This window comes from Dermacentor silvarum, chromosome 4 (assembly GCF_013339745.2).
Source record: "Dermacentor silvarum isolate Dsil-2018 chromosome 4, BIME_Dsil_1.4, whole genome shotgun sequence".
NCBI classification, from domain to species: domain Eukaryota; kingdom Metazoa; phylum Arthropoda; class Arachnida; order Ixodida; family Ixodidae; genus Dermacentor; species Dermacentor silvarum.
In genome coordinates, this window is record NC_051157.2 from 76,270,866 (window position 1) to 76,289,959 (window position 19,094).

Consider the following 19,094-nt stretch of genomic DNA (forward strand, 5'->3'; position numbering starts at 1 on the left):
ATTAAACTCAATAACAGATAAACAGCTTGCTTTCCTGCCTGACTGCCCTGATCTCGCGCCGTCTATTTTCCTGATTGCTGTCGTCGAATATAATCATCCCATGCGGCTAGCTGGATTTCTCGAGGTATTCCGTCCTAGGTGCGTTTGCGGATTGCCTCGTGTCTGGACAATCCCAGAGCACATGTTTCGTAGTGGCTTGATGCTGACATGAGGTACACATCCCTTCGTTTAGCTCGCCACTCAAAGGATAGTTGTCTGTTGTGGGGTGTCGTCCCTGTATTTTTTTACGAGCCTTCACACAAGTTTACTCGTGTTCCTCCTGGTGGCTGCCTCGGCATTTCCGGGAAAGAGACATCGCATTCCGATTCCCCCTCCTCTCTTGCTCTGCGAAGCGCAGCTTGGCGGGCAGCTTTAGTTTTAGTATCAGTGGGTGACGGTGGCAGGGTATATCATTTGCATACGGCACGGATTGTCATCCAAGGGCCACTCATGCCTCGCTGTGCACCCGTTAATTTCCTATTACTCCGGCATGTGAGGTTCCGCATGTTTTCGATAATTTGCGCGCGATTTGTTGGATTTCCTAAACAATGGGCATGGGAATCCTTGGTGGTCTAGAGGAGGCATTGTATGCTGCTTGCGAGTCGGTATGAATGCGAATGATGTTGTTTGCATTGTAGGCTTCGTAGTGCTTTTGTGCTCGTTGAACGACTGCCAACTTCACAGTATACTGAAACGCGATGCCGATGGCAGGATATTCAACTCACTTCTTCTCGAGGTCTTGCTTTGCTTTTTGAAGAGGTCCAAGGTTTCACCGCTACGCCGCTGTAAAAACAAAGGGAGTGTTCGCAACCACCATATGCAAATGTCCTGCATCTAACTCCATCTCTGAGAGCACTCATATTTGAGGATGGAGTACGTTTACTCCGCTAGCTCAGTCAGACTGAAGGAATTCCGTTAGCGGATGCAAGAACTCTAGACGATAGCGTTAAATACAGGAGATTCAGTTACTCTCTCATAATGAAGTTGACAACGTTATGCTATTGTACTTAGAGTGCGTGTGCTCTTTGGCGTTCTGCTCTCACTCCCTTGTGCACGACCCAGGCCAAAGGCATGACTGCGCTGTAATACTATACAAGTGGACAAGTTTGTGTGACAATGAAGCGAAATATATATAGGGGTTAAACATGTGTTAAGTGCGCCAAGTAGTCTGGCAGAGCTTTACAGCGATAGCGCTTTCGGTTTCAGATACTCAACGAGAGATCTTCCACGTGCAACAAGGGATTCGAAAATTTCATGAAGTTTTGAGCGATAGAAAAAAAAAAGTTTTCTTCCCAGCAAATTTCGGAATTGTTGAGAAAAATTGAAACTCTCATAAAAATAGCTAATATGTTTTATTCCAGCAGCAAAAAAAGTTATCCTAAAATACATGCGACAAGTATACTCAGAGAACGCGAGTACAACAAGATGAACACGGTGTTCTGTTCTGCGAAAGGTTGCTAATCTGATAACTGAGAAAAAGGTCACTCAGTGTCCTTGTCATTTTCGCTGGGCTCACTCGCATTAGAATCGATTGCGGCTGCTTCCAAATTCAAATTTGATCCTGCTGAGACAAGTTTTCGAGCACGTTTACTTGTGTGCCTGTTGCGAAGCCTGTTGCCTATAGCAACCGCCGCATCTGGCAGTGCCGCTCGCCGCACCATCTGGCATGACGTCACAGGAGGAGCCGGTGAAACCAACCTTGGTGAAACCGCGCTGAAACAACAGAGGAGGAGCCGGGGTTGCATCGTATATATAGAAGGGGCGGCTCTGTGGGATTCGTCGGCAGATATGGAAAGTGAGTCGAAGAGACTGAAAGATGCCAGGCTTCGTCGTCGGAACGAAACCAAGAGGAGGCAGCGAGCGAGGAGATGGAGGAAGAACGAGCCGCGCGCCTCGAGAAGCGTCGCAAGTACGAAGCGGCCAGGCGAGTGGATTCAGATGAGGATAGCACCCGAAACGTGTTCAAGTCACTGGACGACAACCCCTTATCCTCCCACCTCACCGACCATCGGGCCTCTTTGTGGCAATTGAAAAACAACAAGATGAAGGCATTCAAAATAAATGCGTTACACTTCAGAAATGTCTAGTCTCTAATGTAACCATAACTTAGCAATAGGTGACAACCAAACCTAAACACTCAGACGTACGAAGCTAAACGATAAAGATGTAACCGTAGAGTTAAACAATAAGATTAACCGTACCTCAGGCATAAGTGAGTTAAGCCACAACCAATTATTTCCTTCCTCCGTGGATGGAACGTAGAACGCTGCCCACGTTGCGCTACGAAACCGATCGAGCGGAGCGTGAGGAAGCGTCTACTTGCTTTCTTTGTCGTTTTACAGCCCAGCTGAGAAAACACGGCTGAGAGCGGGCCGGCGGCGTCTCTGGGAGTTGCGCTTGTTAAGTAAGCGAAATCAACGCAGTTCATGCAGCCACCGGTGCGCGTGTAATGTGAGCGGAGCGCTAAAGGCTGTGTTCCTATACTCGCTGTATAGAGGGCAATGCAGGCGGCTAAGCGGACAGCGGCCATCTTAAGTCCCGTGCCAATTCTGGCGACGACGTCAAAGCATCGAAGTCAGAAGCGATATATATATATATATATATATATATATATATATATATATATATATATATATGTATATAAGTTACTTTCCAAACGAGATGGTGGTTGCGCAGGTGGATTGAAAACTCGACGGAAAGGTAGTCTGTGCAAAAGAAAACGTAGTCACGCTTTCCCATGCGCTTAAGGTAAATTATGCGTTTTACTAATTATGTACTTGCTGACTCGTGCACTCAAATATCGTCGGTCAGTTTGCATAAAACGCCTGTGCGAGAAGCATTTGCGTAACTAGCATAACCCTTTCAAAAGGCTACTATCCCTATGGGAGTTTGCTTGCGAATGCGGTGTAACAAAAAATGATCTTACAGGTATGCTGTACGCCTCTTACAGGTATGCTGGTGTCATTGGTACTGTGGTAAGGGGAGCATTTTCGCATTCTTCCCCCTTGACAGCTAGGGTTTGGAGACGCTGTCGCTTGAGACGCTGTCGTTTGAGACGCTGCGCCTTTGGTTGCAGACGCTGCATGGGGTTCTGAACTGGTGCTTGAGGAAGAGGCGCTCGAAGTACCGGCATGGGGGTAACGGGAGCGCCACTTATAACACATAGTACAACATAGTGCCACAAATAACCTCCTCCCAAAGCATGCTAAACGTATTCTTGGAAAGCAGCCATGGTTGGTTCTTCATATCTCGTTTTAACAGCGGAGCTGTTTAAGGTCGAGGTTGATGGTGTTCGCAGTGTCGAGCGAAATGGAGAGAGTGTGAAATGAGGAGAGGATGCTGCAGAAAGAGAAAGAAAGAGAGACAGACAGAGAGCGAGAGAAATAAAGAAAACAATAAACTTTCTTGGCGAGGCGGGATTCGAACCCGGGTACCCACGGTTCAGAAGGCGAGCGTCAGGACTATACACCCACGCTTGCAGAAGATGCATTTGTGGTAACCATATGACTTCGTTGTACCGACGATTGTAAGACAACTTGCTATGGGCGAGAGAAAGAGAAAATGAGTGTGAGAGAGAAAGAAATAGAAACAGAGATAAGGAGAAAGAAAGAAAGAGAGGCGGGATTTGAACTCGTGCACTCACGGTCCCAAACCGAGCGTCATACCCTCTACGCTATACACCCATGCTTGCGGAGCCCCGCTGTTTCATCAGATCTCACAAGCGTGGAACTGGCTTAAATTTTTATAATAAAGTCCTATTTATTCATTAATTCATTCAGTAAAACTACTGATAACTTTCAGAACACTGTATAATATGAAACTAAATGCCCTACGCAAGTCCTTCATTAAAATTACTGACACCGTTCAGAACCCTGTATAGCAGCAATTTAAAAGGTCTGGCGTCAAGAGGAAAACGTTGCATCTGTGCTGCAAAATTTCAGTGCTAATCGTTTTCCAGAATAAATATTTTCTTAGAAATGGGCAAACCACCCTGGGAAACAAGGATGAACGTGTAGAGGCAGATTGGACTTTAAAGATCAAGCTCACGTTATCGAGTATTTGTGCACTGCCACGAGCAACGCTCTTTCAATTATGTGCTATCAATTGTAGAAAATGCAAGGAAATTTGCGAGCATCCGATCAAGGAGCCGTTTAGTTATGTGATGGTAGAATTAGTGTAAAATGATGTCCCTGTGGCGAGCGAAAGCGCACATAGACGAGGTGTATTTCTAGGTGCACTTACGATGTTGAACGGAACGAGCGGTGCGCATAATTTATTTGCCCGTCCTTTCGTGCAGCGCAGTAGCCATATAATTAATTTGTGTTGCTATAATGTTAAGGAGGAAACGATTTTAGCTCCGGTTGTCGGCAACCTTTAAGCCGCCTTAAGCCAAAAAAGCCAGAGCCGTCATCCGCGCTACAGTGGCTAGAATGGGGAAGTGTGACGAGCGGCACGCAGTGCATCATTGAAGCCGCCGGCAGGGAGCCGTGAGGGGGCGCGCGCTGTGCTACTAGCAGACGATAAAAAATATTGACGGGTACTTGCGATATCTGTGGGAATGCAGCGACAAATCTAGGCCTTAAGTTTAGCACAGAGGAATCAGGAATTATGATCTTTAATGAAGAGACGAGTAACTTCGTGGTGTCAATTCAACAGCAAGTAATACCCATAGTGAAGCAATATAAGTACCTCGGCGTACACATAAACGAAGGAAAGAATTACTCAAGCAACCACCAAGATAATCTGAAAATAAAGGGGAAGCGGAATGCAGCAATAATGAAACACAGAGCACTGTGGGCCACAATAAGTATGAGGTGGTGCGTGGAATCTGGAAAGGAGTAATGGTGCCAGCGCTAACGTTCGCAAATGCCATTCTATGCTTAAAATCGGATATCTTGTCGGGTTTGGAAGTTAACCAAAGATCAGTAGGCCGGTTGGCTTTGGGAGCCCACGGTAATACCACAAATGAGGCAGAGCAAGGTGACATGGGTTGGGCCTCTTTTGAAGTCAGAGAAGCACAGAGCAAAATTAGTTTTGAAGAAAGGCTCAGGAACATGGATGAAAATAAATGGGCGGCTAAAGTGCACAAGTATCTCTACATGAAAAGCGTGGACACAGAATGGAGGAAGAGGTCGAGGAAGTTGGCAACCAAGTACAGGATAATCGAAACTGTAAATAGACAACCAGGAGTCATCAGAAAGAAAGTGAGAGAAATAGAGACCGTGAATTGGATGCAAAGAATGGAAACAAAAAGGACAATGGAGATTTACAAGAATAAGAAGAAAGAAATTATAAGGGAAAATCTGTACGATAACACAAAGGGCAGTGCCTTGCTATTTGAGGCTCGAGCCGGTTGCCTAAGGACCAAAACATACCGGAGCAAATATTCGGAACTAGATGAGGCATGTGTATGCTGCAGTAAAGATCGAGAGACCACTCAGCACATCCTAATGGAATGCGACGAGATCCACCCAGCGAGAACCGTAGGTAACTCCCAGAAGCGCTTGGGTTTAAAGTGGAAGGAAACATCAACAGATCAGCCGTAGAGATCAGCAAGAGACGATTAGAGTACTGGTGGAAAAAAGCAGGGAAAAGATGGATACGACCTGATCTCCTAAAATCGTAGGTATAGCGGTACAAGGTAAATTTTTGAAAAAAGAAAAATAGTCAGAGGTATACAAAAATGTTAGATAAAGAACATGTATAGCATACCTGATTAAATCAAGCAGGCTAGGTGACTTTTTGTCGCCGCCCCGTTTCAAACGGGATGCCAATAAATCATCATCATCATCATCATCATCATCATCATCATCATCATCATCATCATCATCATCATCATCATATTGACACGTCGCCCGATGTGAGACGCGCCGGCTCTGCTGCTTCAGTGACGGCGCCCGCCCTGACTTGTGGGAAGTAGCGCTCGTTTCTTTTTGTGATGCAGCAAGTCTATAAGTGTACTCATGGTGCGAAAACATTTTTTCGTGCCTGGGTGGTACTATCGTACTGCTGCCCAATTTTTGCTCACCATGAACTGCCTTAGTTTCTACAATTTGATGAAAGCTCCGAGTAGTGGCAACGATAGTGGGAAGGTTGAAGCTTCTCACATGATAAAGAAGTCCACAGTGCTTTATTTGCACGTACAGTAGCGGAGAAGCAAATGGATGGCGCAATAAACAGACGGAAGAGATCGTTAACTAATAACTGAGTGTTTATTGCACGAGCGTAGATATCTATCTATATATATATATATATATATATATATATATATATATATATATATATATATATCACCACACAAACGCATGGGAGAAGGAAGACATAAACAAATCAGCCCAGCAAGTTTAACTGACACAGGCGCCTAACGCGACAAACACTCAGTCATGTCCCGTCTGTTTCTTTCGCCGTTAATTCGTCTGCTGGTGCGCTACTGTGCCATACCAACTAGCCCACCAGTCTGTGCTTTTGAATCCGCAATGCTCCTCGACCATGATTACGCTGAAAAGATATGTTACTCGTGGCTAGTCTTCTGACTGACAGGATATCTTGCACGCAAAACAATCCTGAAATCCTTTGACGAGCTCCTTGTTGCCGCCGGCGATGCCAACGAACAGGTGGCAGTGTTCACCAAGTTCGGCGTCAATGGGGGCCTCGTTTTCCCTTCGGAGAAGCTCTTTTCATTTGTATAGACGCCCTTGAAACCACTTTTTTCGATATGTGGTTCAGTTACAACGAGCTGCACAGTACAGCTTGGAAGGAGCTTCTCTCCTGCCTGCACAAAGACGACGTACATACTGGGCTGTGCACCGCATGGCCCCAGCCTTACCAACCAGGTTACAAGATTCTTTTTGGTCAACTATTTTTTGTACTGCTACACGAAGGCACTCAACAAAGAGAGAGCGTCTTCCCGTGAAAAGAAGAAGCACCGGAAGTTCAGGCGCGTCACTAAGCAGAGAATAACATAAGGCTGACAACGTTGTGTTTGAAATGTTTGTGAACAATTTTTTTTTTCACGTGAAAAAAAAAAAAGCACCAGCTCAGGTGCGTCGCGTAGCAAAGCATCATCAATGACTGAGAATGGTTTGTGTTAAACGGATTGTGAGCCACTCTTCAAAAATGAGTTGTTTGCGTAAACAGTGTGCCAAAAATAAAATGTTTGCTGTCGAGTTACCACTGGGAATTTCTTGCCTTGCGTTCGATAAGGTGTCAGCGGGAGTAAATCGGCTAAAGCAAGCTACATTCTACCATCGACGCGCGCTCAATCGGATTGTTACCTTGGTGCTTTTCAATTACGAAAGGGCTAGCATAGCTACTCAATCGCCATTTGCCACCGTGCACGAGCGAGTATATTACGAAGCTTTCTTTATTTGTTATTGCATATTAAGCTGCGCGCGCGGATGATCGCATTCCACGCAGCGCCCTTGCACTGCGGCTGCTAGCCGCCGTCGCGGCCGACGTGTAAGCGTGTGGCAGCGCCACCTCACGGTTTCCTCCCAAAGGGACACGCGCGAGCCGGTGCGTTCAACACACTTCCCCATTCTAGCCACTGTATCCGGGCACTCAAACGAGAACATCCGGGCAGCCAGTCAAATCTTAAGAAAATGTACCCCCCCCCCCCTTATGTACAGGACCGCATTACATGCGCTAGTGACTGCCCAAACAAGTTACACAAATAATATTGCTTTCGAGTTTTTCCTAATGTCTTTTTCACGGGTAACACTCAAGATGACACTGCTAGTACGCTGAAGTTTAATTTGTGATTTCCAATAGTGACGTTCAAAAGGCAGATAAAGTGCACCATACTCTCGATAGTCATCTTCTGGCGCTGAGACAGGGTTGCCTGTGCTGTTTTTAATGCTAGCAGTCCGTGAGTTCCAGGGCGCGGGTTTGGCGCCACCTCCTTCGAGAGATGGTGCCACACTGCGTGACCAGGCCGGCAGCGTCCGGCGCGCCCCAGATGGTTGTTTGGCCGAGACGAGACTTGCAACGAGGCTCAGTTCAAGACAGGTACATGTCGGCTCTCAGGCCTGCGTCGCGGCACCAATCTGCTTTGCCGGTAGCCATTTCATGCTTACATCTACTCTCGATTACGGCAGAGCCAGCAATTTTCAACGTCTATTTAAACGTTAGCGATCTCCAAAACCGTCTGTTTTGCTACAACGCGAATAAAGATACTCCGTGACTGATTGCCTAGACAACAAAGTAAATACAATTGCGCAAGTTGCCTTCGGCGTTCCCTATAGTTCTCGTGACATTTCGAACGTCCGACCGTCTTTTCTTTCTCTGTTTCTCAACCTCCCCCCCCCCCCCCCCCTCCCCTCCATTCGAATGCCGTAGTCGCTGACAAGACCCTCGCGCACGCTTTGCGGAAGGAGATAGCTTTTACAACAATATTATTAGACGAAGCGGTTCGAACAGAAGTTTCATCGCAACTTCCACACGAGCTCCTCCATCCAAGGAGGCAAACTCGAAAGTTTTACACGTCGAAAAGGAGGCACGCCTGCACGCCCGATTCTCAAGGAACTCTCTTCAATCTCCAAGATAGCGCTTCACGGAAATGAGGTGACAGTCACTCGCGGACTAGAACACTGATAAGCTGTTTTCTCCCACGCGCGTCAGAAGCGCCGTACAATACCTGACCGGAATAAAGCATTTCGGAAGTCTATCGCTCCTAAGGGGGCCTCACCGACCACGCAAAAACTTGTCTCTGTACAGAGCGCCTACTAGAAGGCCGCAGCGTTTTGTTTCAACATCATACACGTGCCTAGACTGACTGTTGAAACTTTTAACGCATAACATCTGACAACGAGGTACAGAACCTGGTATGTTTGTAAAAAAAGAGTTTTATTGTTGTTCAGGCCCGTTGAAGGTAGCGCGCTCCTGATAACGTGTTCTCAAGTCGCCAAACAGCCTTCTTTGTCTTTGCATGACGTTCTCGCGTTACGAATTTTTGAAAGCCTTTGTCACTCTACCGAGGACTATAGGGGAAGTAAGTGTGCATGGTGCACAATAACTGTTACAGTGCCTCCTCAGCTAGAAGTTTTTGAAGTACTTAACTTCTGGAGAAACTAGGAGTGTCGCGTCTACGCACTTGACGCTAAAACGAACAAACACACCGAAAAATGACTTCTTTCAAAGTTCAGCACTTTCGTACTATTTGGTGCATTATCTTGAGAAATATGTTTATCGGAGGAGAATAACTTATATCAACGTCTTCTGAAAACTTAATTTTTTACAGAACATTGTTGTCAAATGTTTATTGACTCCCCCCGCAATGCAAACTTTCTGCACTAGCAAAGTTGAGCAGTGCAGCACCCTCCAGTTTTTACATGTGTTTATTAGGGACATAAATGAAAGAAAGAATAAATTTGCAGTTCCCTGTGTACTTGGCAAACATGTCCGACGACGAAGAGACCCAGAAACACCTCCCGCAATCTCGTGTATATTAATCTCTGATAGCATCATTCACAGGCATTCACAAGTATTCACAGGTCGGTATTGAACAGCAGATTATATGTTTCAGTTTTTAGCTGAACAGGTGAAAAAAAATTCCTGGCAGGCATTCGATAGACAGAGCTGATCTGTATTACCGGTACATTCTATATAGCAATCCTGCATTACGAAAGCGTATCAGAAGTTTCCACGTTTGAAACTGAATGACATGTTTTTTTTTCTTTTATGCTGAATTTGTTTTATGTGCTGTAAGGAGCGACCTAATGTGGCTAGCGAAATTGCGAACGGTGTTATTTTATTTTTGTCTCTATGCATTAAGACTGTTTTCGATCCCCAATAAAGCAAGCGATCGCACGTATACATTTCCAGTTCTGCTTTTAAGGGGAATGGCACCGCCCACTGCCTCAATTACAGCGTTTTGTTGTTGAGTTCAATTTCGGGCCACGCCGCTTAATGAAATAATGCGGCAGCCTCTCAGTCGGCCATCCTCTTTTCTTGGTAACTTCAAGCAACCGCACGCCATCGAAGATTTCCGTGAAAGCAACAGAGCGTGAGCATTAAAATGGTTCCCGTAAGCAAAATTATGTTGCACAGGTTGTTTCACACGTTTTTCCTCTCCTCCTTTTCCTTTTTTCTTTTACCTGGGCGCTTCCAAACTCCCGAGAACTGCGCTTGGCTTGAAAACAGAGTTTGCAGCCGCTTCTTCGCTGTAGAAGTAGCGCTTTGTCACTTTCACTCTGCGCACTCCTACGAGTTACGACGTCTGTCGTAACTAGTTGAGCTAGTTTAGCAATTTGGGAGCTACGCTCTGCAGCTTTCTCTTCGTACATTCCTAATAGAGATTAGGACTTAAGAAATGCGTGCGTCTCCAAAACCTGGACGCCTGCGATTGTACGCTTCGGACACGACTTAGCACACGCCCTACGCCCGTACCGTGTATCGCCACAGTCTCTTTCGATTGCCACCTCTGTATTGTGCCGTGCACCCTCTTCTTCTCGTTGAAAACTAGTTATTGTGCAATGTTGCACCAAGACTCTAGCCGAATTATACCGGGTGCTCAAAATTAAGCTTTACGGAATTTTTAGAAATCGCCTGTGGCAGGTAGCATTATTCTTATCGTTGAGCTGGGTGCATTCGAAGAGGCGGACATTAGTAGCACGAGAAATTGAACACATATTCAACTAATTAACAAAAAGTCGACTAATGAACTTCTTAGTTAACTACTTATGACAGATATTGCAATTTACGAATTGTAGTCGGTGAGTTTGCAAGACGCATCCACTTGAAATTAATTTCCAGAATGACCCCAGTTTGGAGACATGCGCCATCAAATTCGCCGTAAAAATGCACTGTTGTTCCACTTACTTTTTTCCCAAAAATGCTGTTTTATACTTTGAAGCACAAAAGTAACTGGAACGCCCATGTATTTCGTCCCACACTTTGGGAAATAATGTCTCGAAACTGGTGTCGTCCAGGAAATATATTTCAAGTGGATGCGTCTTGCAAACTCACCGGCTACAAATCATAAATTGAAATATGTGTCGCAAGGTAATTAACTAAGAAGTCCATTAGCGAATTTTTGTTAATCAGCTGAATATGCGTTTCAATTTATCGTGCTACCAATGCCCGCCTCTTCGAATAACCCAGCTCAACGATAAGAATTATGCTACCTGACACAGGCGCTTTCTAAAAATTCCGTAAAGCTTAATTTTGAAAACCCTGTACATAAAACAGCTGTCGTTACGCATGTTCGAACATTCTTGACAAAGGCCGCGGTCACAGGCCAAACGTCGAAAATAAATCTGTTGTTCAACTTAGATAGATAGATACATAGATAGACAGACAGACAGATAGAGAGAGAAAGTGAGAGGGCGAGAGAGAGAGAGAAAGAAACAGAAGAGAAGCGAAGAGAAAAGAAGAAGAAAACAAAACATGGCAAGAAGGACGTGCACCGCTCGTCGTTTGAAGGCTTGGTTACGCCCAAAGGACTACGGCGTCGGCAAGGTACGCGCGCCCGGCGTTCGGGCCGTGGAGCAGACAAGCAATGAAATCCCCGGCCAATTTGCATGGCCAATCTTTCTCCGGCGACTCAATCGAAGCGGCGGCGGCGTCATTTCAAGTGGCCGTTCACCTAGCGTATGCAGAGCATGGGGTGGTGGTTGAGGGGAGTGGTTCTCACCCCCCCCCCCCCCCAATCCCTCTATATTGCTCTTCTTCCTTCCCCCCCCCCTCCCCCTCAACCGCTTCCTTTCTTTTTTCCCTCTCGTGCGCGCTGCACCGTCTCGCTGGGATCGGCTGTTCCATAAACGCTTGACCGAATCTGCAAATTAAAGCTGCCGCGCGTACAGTACACCATCGTCTCAACGACACGACTTGTTTGTCTGCTTGTCTCATTTCGCGCGCTGCTGTCTCTCTTTTTATTTCGCAATAACCTCGCTAACACTTCATTTATTTACTTTTTTTTGTGCGTGTTCTGGAACCTGAACGGATGAGGCAAGGCGGACTCACGGTGCCGGCTTTAATTACAAAGATTCCTCCTAATTGCGAAACGTCTCAAAAGCGACGCGATCTTTGTATTTATTATGTCGTTTAATACGTTTTACGCGGTATATAATTTTTTTTGCCATTTATACCACGATTCGGCCTTCAGTCCTTCTACTTCGCTTTCACTCAGTGTCTTTCGGAAGCTAATTACAAAGGCAGTTTTCTTGCGCAATTGCCGACGAGGCAGCTTGCGCGCCAGAGTACAAGACACGGCTTTGTATGCTTTCTTTTATTCGCTCAGTTGATATTTCGTCGGTGCACGGTTGAAAAAAAAATTATTGGGTATCGAGGGTTGTAGAGATTCGCCTTGTCATTCAGTTCTTCTTGCGTCATTATTTACACGTGCAAGCAACTATCTGCTGCACGCCTGGTTAGAGAGGCATGCGCGCAACGAAACCCAACCCAACAAGTTAAAGGCCACTCACAGAAATATAAGAGGAAGTGATGGCATTGTTGACCAAAAGTACAGCTTGATTTTCCTGTTTTCCACCGTCATTGCACTCGTTTTACCACCTTGAGCCAGTGGCGGTTCTTGCAAGCTGTGCTTGGGTGTAGAGCTATTAGTTAATACGACCCCATTTTTAGTGGGGTTGTATCAAATGTTAAAAATGAATCTGCGAGTGGCACAATTTTATCGCTGGGGCTTGTGGAGTTACTTGCCTGGTGCTCTGAAACTGAGAGAATGAGCAACACTTCATCTCAGGATCTGGTGCTCTGAAGAAGTGCCAGTTCTATATCGGGTGTTTATCGAACACTTTCGAAAGTGTTTAAGGGTGCCTATGGCAGATATCAAATTCTAGTTGATTAGTTGGTCTTATAGAAGAGGCGGACACTACTTTCACAACGGGGTGGCTCAGCCAGCTAAGGCGTTGCGCTGCTGAGCACGAGGTCGCGGGATCGAATCCCGGCCCCGGCGGCCGCATTTCGATGGAGGCGAAATGCAAAAAAGCCCGTGTGCTTGCGTTGTAGTGCACGTTAAAGAACCCCAGGTGGTCGAAATTAATCCGGAGCCCTCCACTACGGCGTGCCTCATAATCAAAACTGGTTTTGGCACGTAAAACCCCAGAAAGAAGAAGAACAAATTGAAATTCACAATCTAATAATTACCAATAATTTACCAATTAATTTTTAGCTAATTAGCTTATGGCCCACATTGCAACTTGTTAATTCTAGCCATGGACTTCGCAAGGCGGATCGACTTGGAACGGATTCTCAGGATGACACCAGTTTCGAGATATTAATTCCCGAACTTTGCGGAGAAATGCAGTGGCGTTCCAGTTACTTTCTTAACAAAACGTCGTTTTATGCATTGCAGCACGAAATTAAAAAAAAAATTGATAGTGTTCGCTGAAACACCCGGCATAAAAATGCGAAAGAAGGCCAGGTGCTTATCACGATGACAGGCTCAGTCGGGTGAGTAATGATTTTGAAACGTTTTACGAAGCCACTTCGTTTACAATCGCAACGAAACACACGCGGCTCAATCCTTGATCCTCGCGCACGGGCAAGAACTATGTCAAGAGATCTAAACGACCGGGCCATAGATAACTGAACTCCAACGACTCTGTCATATCCTTAGACGTTGACTGCGCTACATCACTTGGATTCAAGATGCTTTCAGGGCGACAACTTTGTCGCCGTGAACACATGTGGCTACGGCCCGAGTACTTACTTGGGCCGTGGCCACATGCCTCACAAGCTCAGAAAGTGACGTTTGCAATACTGCAGTTCCTCCAGTCGACTGACCTTAGCGAGTAACTGTAGTTTCGATGTGCGCCTTTGAACGAAGCGACACGTCCGCCACAATGCTTTTTCTCCTCTCTTAGTTTTCTTCCCCCTGCGTAGGGTAGCAAACTGGACCTGCGTCCGGCGGACCTCCCGGCCTTTCATTGTCTTTTCTCTCTCTTGGACGTTGGCGAGAACTCTCTGGCGATGAGCTTGCAACGCCCTGTCGCCTGGTCGCTCCTATATATCTTCCTCGATCAACACGCCAGCACACCTCTGCGCCGCTCCACTTGCCAACGCACCGTGCACCGACCCGCGCTCGCGTTCCGCCGGCCGGCACTGCTGACGGGCCCACCGCTTCCTGAAACGCGCTCGTCTTCCGACCATTGTGTGTCAACAGGAAAGTTCGCGCCTGCTCTAATCGTCGTCAGCAGCCGCCAAAGTTAGACCGCCCCGGCGAACTAAGACCGCTGGCGTGCAGGTCGTTCGTTTCCAGCGTCGTTCTGCACTCGCCAATCATTTCTTTTTTGTGGAGGGGCCCAGGAGCGTGTGTGCGCAAGTAGTGCGTGTGTTCGTGTGTGCCTTGGCATGCGGCGGCCGCGCGCTTAATTAAAAGTAGACCCCCGGTCCTCACGGTCTTCCTGTGTCGTCACAGAGTCTCAGTACCTGCGTAAGTTGGGCGTGAATTCCGGAGGACGCTCTTATAGGGTGGCGCGGCCACTGTTTGCCACTTGCTCGCTCCCCTGCCCTCATCAACCAGGGGTGAGTAGAGCGAGTTCTTTATGCTTTGCTGTTTAGACTCCGTGTGCCGTTCTTTATTTTTCGAGGGGGACGTGCTAAGGTCCTGTCCAGCCTCAGGCAAGCGCCTGGTACATTTTCTTCTCGGCTCGTCACCGAGACTTCTTCCTCAAATTGCCCTTATTAACTATCTCAGTGACGCACCGAGGTCTTCAGTGAAGTCGCGAGTCGGCAATGTTTGCGTGCCTCGAGAAATGCCCCTTCATGGGTATTTCTCCCTCCTCCCGGAGAGCCACTCTAATCTTGGCAACCGTTCGCCTGAACATATCTAGGTCGTGAAGTTGCGAGCAAAAAATAAAGGAGCGCTTGCATCTGCACCGTTAGCACTGCCATGCGAAATTGTATTTCGCGTTAGGTGCCATCGAAGATTAAGGAAAAGGCTAGTTATAGGCAGGAGGTACTACATGTAACCGCATAGAATAAAAGTGCACAGTATACGGCTAGGAAGTTAAAAAAAAAAAAAGAAGTCCAGGAAGTTTTTTTTTATTTTTTGGAGGGCCACGGATACCCCACCGCTGGACTCTTTGAGAGAGGTGTAGCTCAGAGTGGGAAAAACTGAAGATAGATTACTTCAATAATGTGCAAAGGAACGATCCAGTAAGGAGGATTGCTGCTGTCAGCAACTCGTCAGCGCTATTACTAAACTAATTCGAAAAAAAAAGAGAATAAAGCTATTATGTAATCATTCATTTTGTATAGAAAAAATATTGCTCGAAAATAATTCCTTAAAAGAGAGAGGAAAGCTACATAGAGAAAGAAATCTATGTTAGTTCCCGCTTTTTCATACATTAGCACAGTTTGTAGGCTGGATGGCACCGGCTGGGCTGAATGTTTAGAACAATAGAACCTTCTGCACAGTTTCGCCCACGCAGGTATTTTCCTATTATTTTTGGCGCTGCGCAGCCGTGCCATTTTCACACGCGCCACTAAGCTCGGCTTTCCGTATGCAGACGGCAACGACCTTGTGACAGCTGTCGAACGCTCTCTGCACAATGAGTAGCTGGAGGAATGAGGGCAGACAGACTACCGCAATTGCCCATGTCATCCAGTGTAACCTCTACTGCGTGTTTCTTTATGACGTAAGAATCATAGGAAATTGTAGTTCTCTGTGCCAAGCTCATGAAGCTTTTCGTTCGCACGCTTGATGATGACTGATAAGCCCCAGCTTCATCTTCAGGTATACGCACTAGGGCTGATCAATTCTTATTCATCGTACCGATAGAAGAGAGCACAGCAGCGTGGGTAACGTTCCGAGTAATGACTTTAATGATTTTCAGAATGCACGTTGTTACAACGAGCGGGTAGAATCGATGACGCGGTGGCACGACATTGCATTATAAAAGTGACACAGAAAGATAGCTTTAGGCCGTGGACATGCTGACGGCGTAACTGCTGGGTTAGTGTCACTGGCATTCAAGTATAGCCACCTCTGGTGTCCTTTGTTTCGAACACCGTATTGCGCTGTCGCAAGGTAGCTTTAAAATGGTTAGCCCATCTTTTAGCACTGTAATGCTGTACTTTTTTGAATCTTGCAGTGGACTGTGCGATTCTGAGTTGGGCGCTCTTGTTGGTCATCATGAGCCGGGTGGAACGAGCAAGTAGCGCCACTCAATCGCCGGCGTTCCTTCTGCTGTTGTTTGCGTGGCTGGCACTGGTGCCCGAGAATGGCTCGGCGGCGCTGTTTCTGAATAGCGCTCGCCAGTGGTGCAGCGTGTGCCCGCCTTCTGGTCAGCCGCTGGGTAACCGCTACACCATGTCGGCCTTTTGCTGCAGCCTCTTCACCACTTGCTGCCCGTAAGTGTAGCGCTGCCGCCGCAAAGTGCTGCTGCGCGCGAAGAACTTGCTCTATCTGGGCGAACCCGGACGTCTTCTGCTTGTGTTTGTGGCGCAGGTCGCAACAACCGCAAGCACGCGGCTCGCAACTCAGTACATGCAAGTGTAGTAAGAGCACAGACGGATCAACAGTTGCAAATCTGCTGGAAGTAGCTCCGCCCTTGTGCCTCTGTCCATAAACTGACATCATCGTATCACCTTTGGGAAATCAAGCTCAGGTCTTTCAAGAAACGCAAATGAGGAAGGGAGATGAGTGTACTGAAAGTCAGAGAGGTTGGTCTGAGCTATAGATCGTTTACAGCACCATACCTATGGGCGCTGCCATATTTGCTCACGTGACAGTGTCCGCCATTGAGCGCCTTCTGTTCGGCGCTTGCTCGCTTGTTCACAATAGCCACAGTGACCGAAGCCACGGCTCAGGCAGCCGCTATTTCGGCTACCACGGTGAGCAGTGGGTGGGTATACAACACAAAACTTGGGCCTAAGCCGCAGAGGCGCTCAATCTTAGTGAATGTGTACCGGCCGAAGGCAGTGAATGTAGCAGCCTGATATTTGCATTTACTCTTTACTTTTTAGTCTTTACAGCGATAGACTTGCAATGCTGTTGCGGCCGTGTGGCTAATGCCATAGTTAACTGTACGTGCAACAACTTCATTCGAGAACAGACTTGTGCGCGCGCAGAAGATGCCGGTTTGGAACCTGCTCCGACCACGGTTGTTGGTTCCAACCAAGAGAGAGAGAGAGAGCGAGCGAGAGAGAGAGAGAGAGAGAGAGGAAGGGAGAGAGAGAGAGAGGGAGAGATAGAGAGGGAGGGAGAGAGAGAAAGCACTTTATTTGCACCCGTCAGAGATTATGGGTGATCGGGGTGAGACGTAACAGAGTCATTCTTGCCACCAGCGCTGATCAGGTAACTTGGGGATTGTTTTCTCATTACGCACATCACGGATTAAAATGTATTGGCGTACACGTGGACAAAAATGTTGCACGAGGCCCTGCTCTATGATTCCCGGCGCAGAAAGAAAACTTGCGGCGCTCGCCTCTTTTTTCACGTTTGAGTCCTATGCTATGGAAAGTGAGGTTGCTTGAGTGTGTCAGTCGCACTTGCGTGGGAAATAGGTAGCGTTGATTTGAATGCTTATCGAAGTTCAACGTTTCGTCAAATTTTGTGCCAGCGGTGGCGATAACGCTGTGTGTTCTCGCTGCAGGCGGTGTTAGCCTGGTAGTCATTACCAGCCATAGGTTGCCGGTCATTGCTGGCAATTCGATATCCAGCTCTGGCAGTAGAGCTTGTTGTTCCATGCCTTGCAGAAAGGTGTGCACGACAAATGGTCATAAACATGAGCATTCCTTGTGCAGCTGAGGTGAATGAAGCTCGCGCACAGTCTCATCCCACACCTTCAAGTATCTGTCGCCGTTATTGCAGTTCACGACAAAGCGCGTCAAACCTCTGCTCTTCCACATATTGAAGTAATAGTGCTAAATCCCCGGCCTCTCGGCGGAACGTTGCAGCAGCTCTTGGCAGCGGCTGTTGGCTGCTGGCTTTCGATTCAGAAGGCGTTCAACGGTGGCAGGCCTGTGGCGGCCCCCGGTGCATGTTGCACTGACTGTGCGCCGTAGAAGGTCTGTAGCTTGCACTGGACTGCTACTCCACACTGGGAAAAAGGACCGGGAAAGAAAATTGGTGATAATAATGAAGAGAAGAAATTGCGTATGTACAAGTCCACCATGTTGCGGCAATATTAAAGTTGCTTGTCCGACTCCATGGTGTGTAAATAGGCATGAACTGCTCTCATAATCACGGCTGCTCTGTTTGCGTTAGGCCAAGGACCCAAAACAGTCGTTAGATGGTGGCCTGCTGTTGACGTGCGCAAGCTAATGGACCAGATTCGGTCGTTCCCGCACGTACGCAAAAGAAGCGCGAAAGTATTATTTACCTACATTTACACTCTTTCAAAATATCGACTGCGAACCTATACAACCATAACCCCGGAATAAGCGATGAGTGATTTCTGTTTTAGAATGTAGAGTCGATGAAAAATGACAACGACATAGCTCGCTGATGACGGTGCTGTGGGTACACGGGGCAGATGTGGTACAACCACTGTTATATGTCCACTCTGGTGTCTTAGCAGGCGCGGATCCAGGGGGGATGTCCGGATGTCCTGACCCCCCCCCCCCCCCCCCCCCTCAGATTTCTGCATCGCCCCCTCGCTGACAGGGGGATGGCCCTGTCACAAAAAATATGGCCACCAGCATTCCTCACAATTATTTTTCGCGAGTACCAGCGGTAACAGCCATGTAGAAGTAAAGCTAGCTCGCTCACAAGCTTAGTTGTATTCCGAAGGGGTGTGGTGTCGCGAGGTTGCCTTAGTTATTTTTTCTCATGAACACCTTGGGCCTCCTGGCGCCGGCCGTGCCTTACTCGTACCGTCGGTGGCTTCGAATGAACGAGGGGACGTCCCTTTTGCCAAGCATGCCGATGTCCGCGCGAGGGCCTTCGCGCCTGATCAACTTAGTTCCCCTTTGAGGTGTCAACGGTTGCCTCATTGGCTGTCATCGGTTCCGCGATTAACCTGCTTAATGAAAGAGATCTCTCGTGTTCATATATAAATAATAACAACTAACAGCTAAACTAAGGACTACGCATAGGCGACTTTTTTTTAACTGTAGCACCAATTGTGATCACGTTGACAATATCCAGT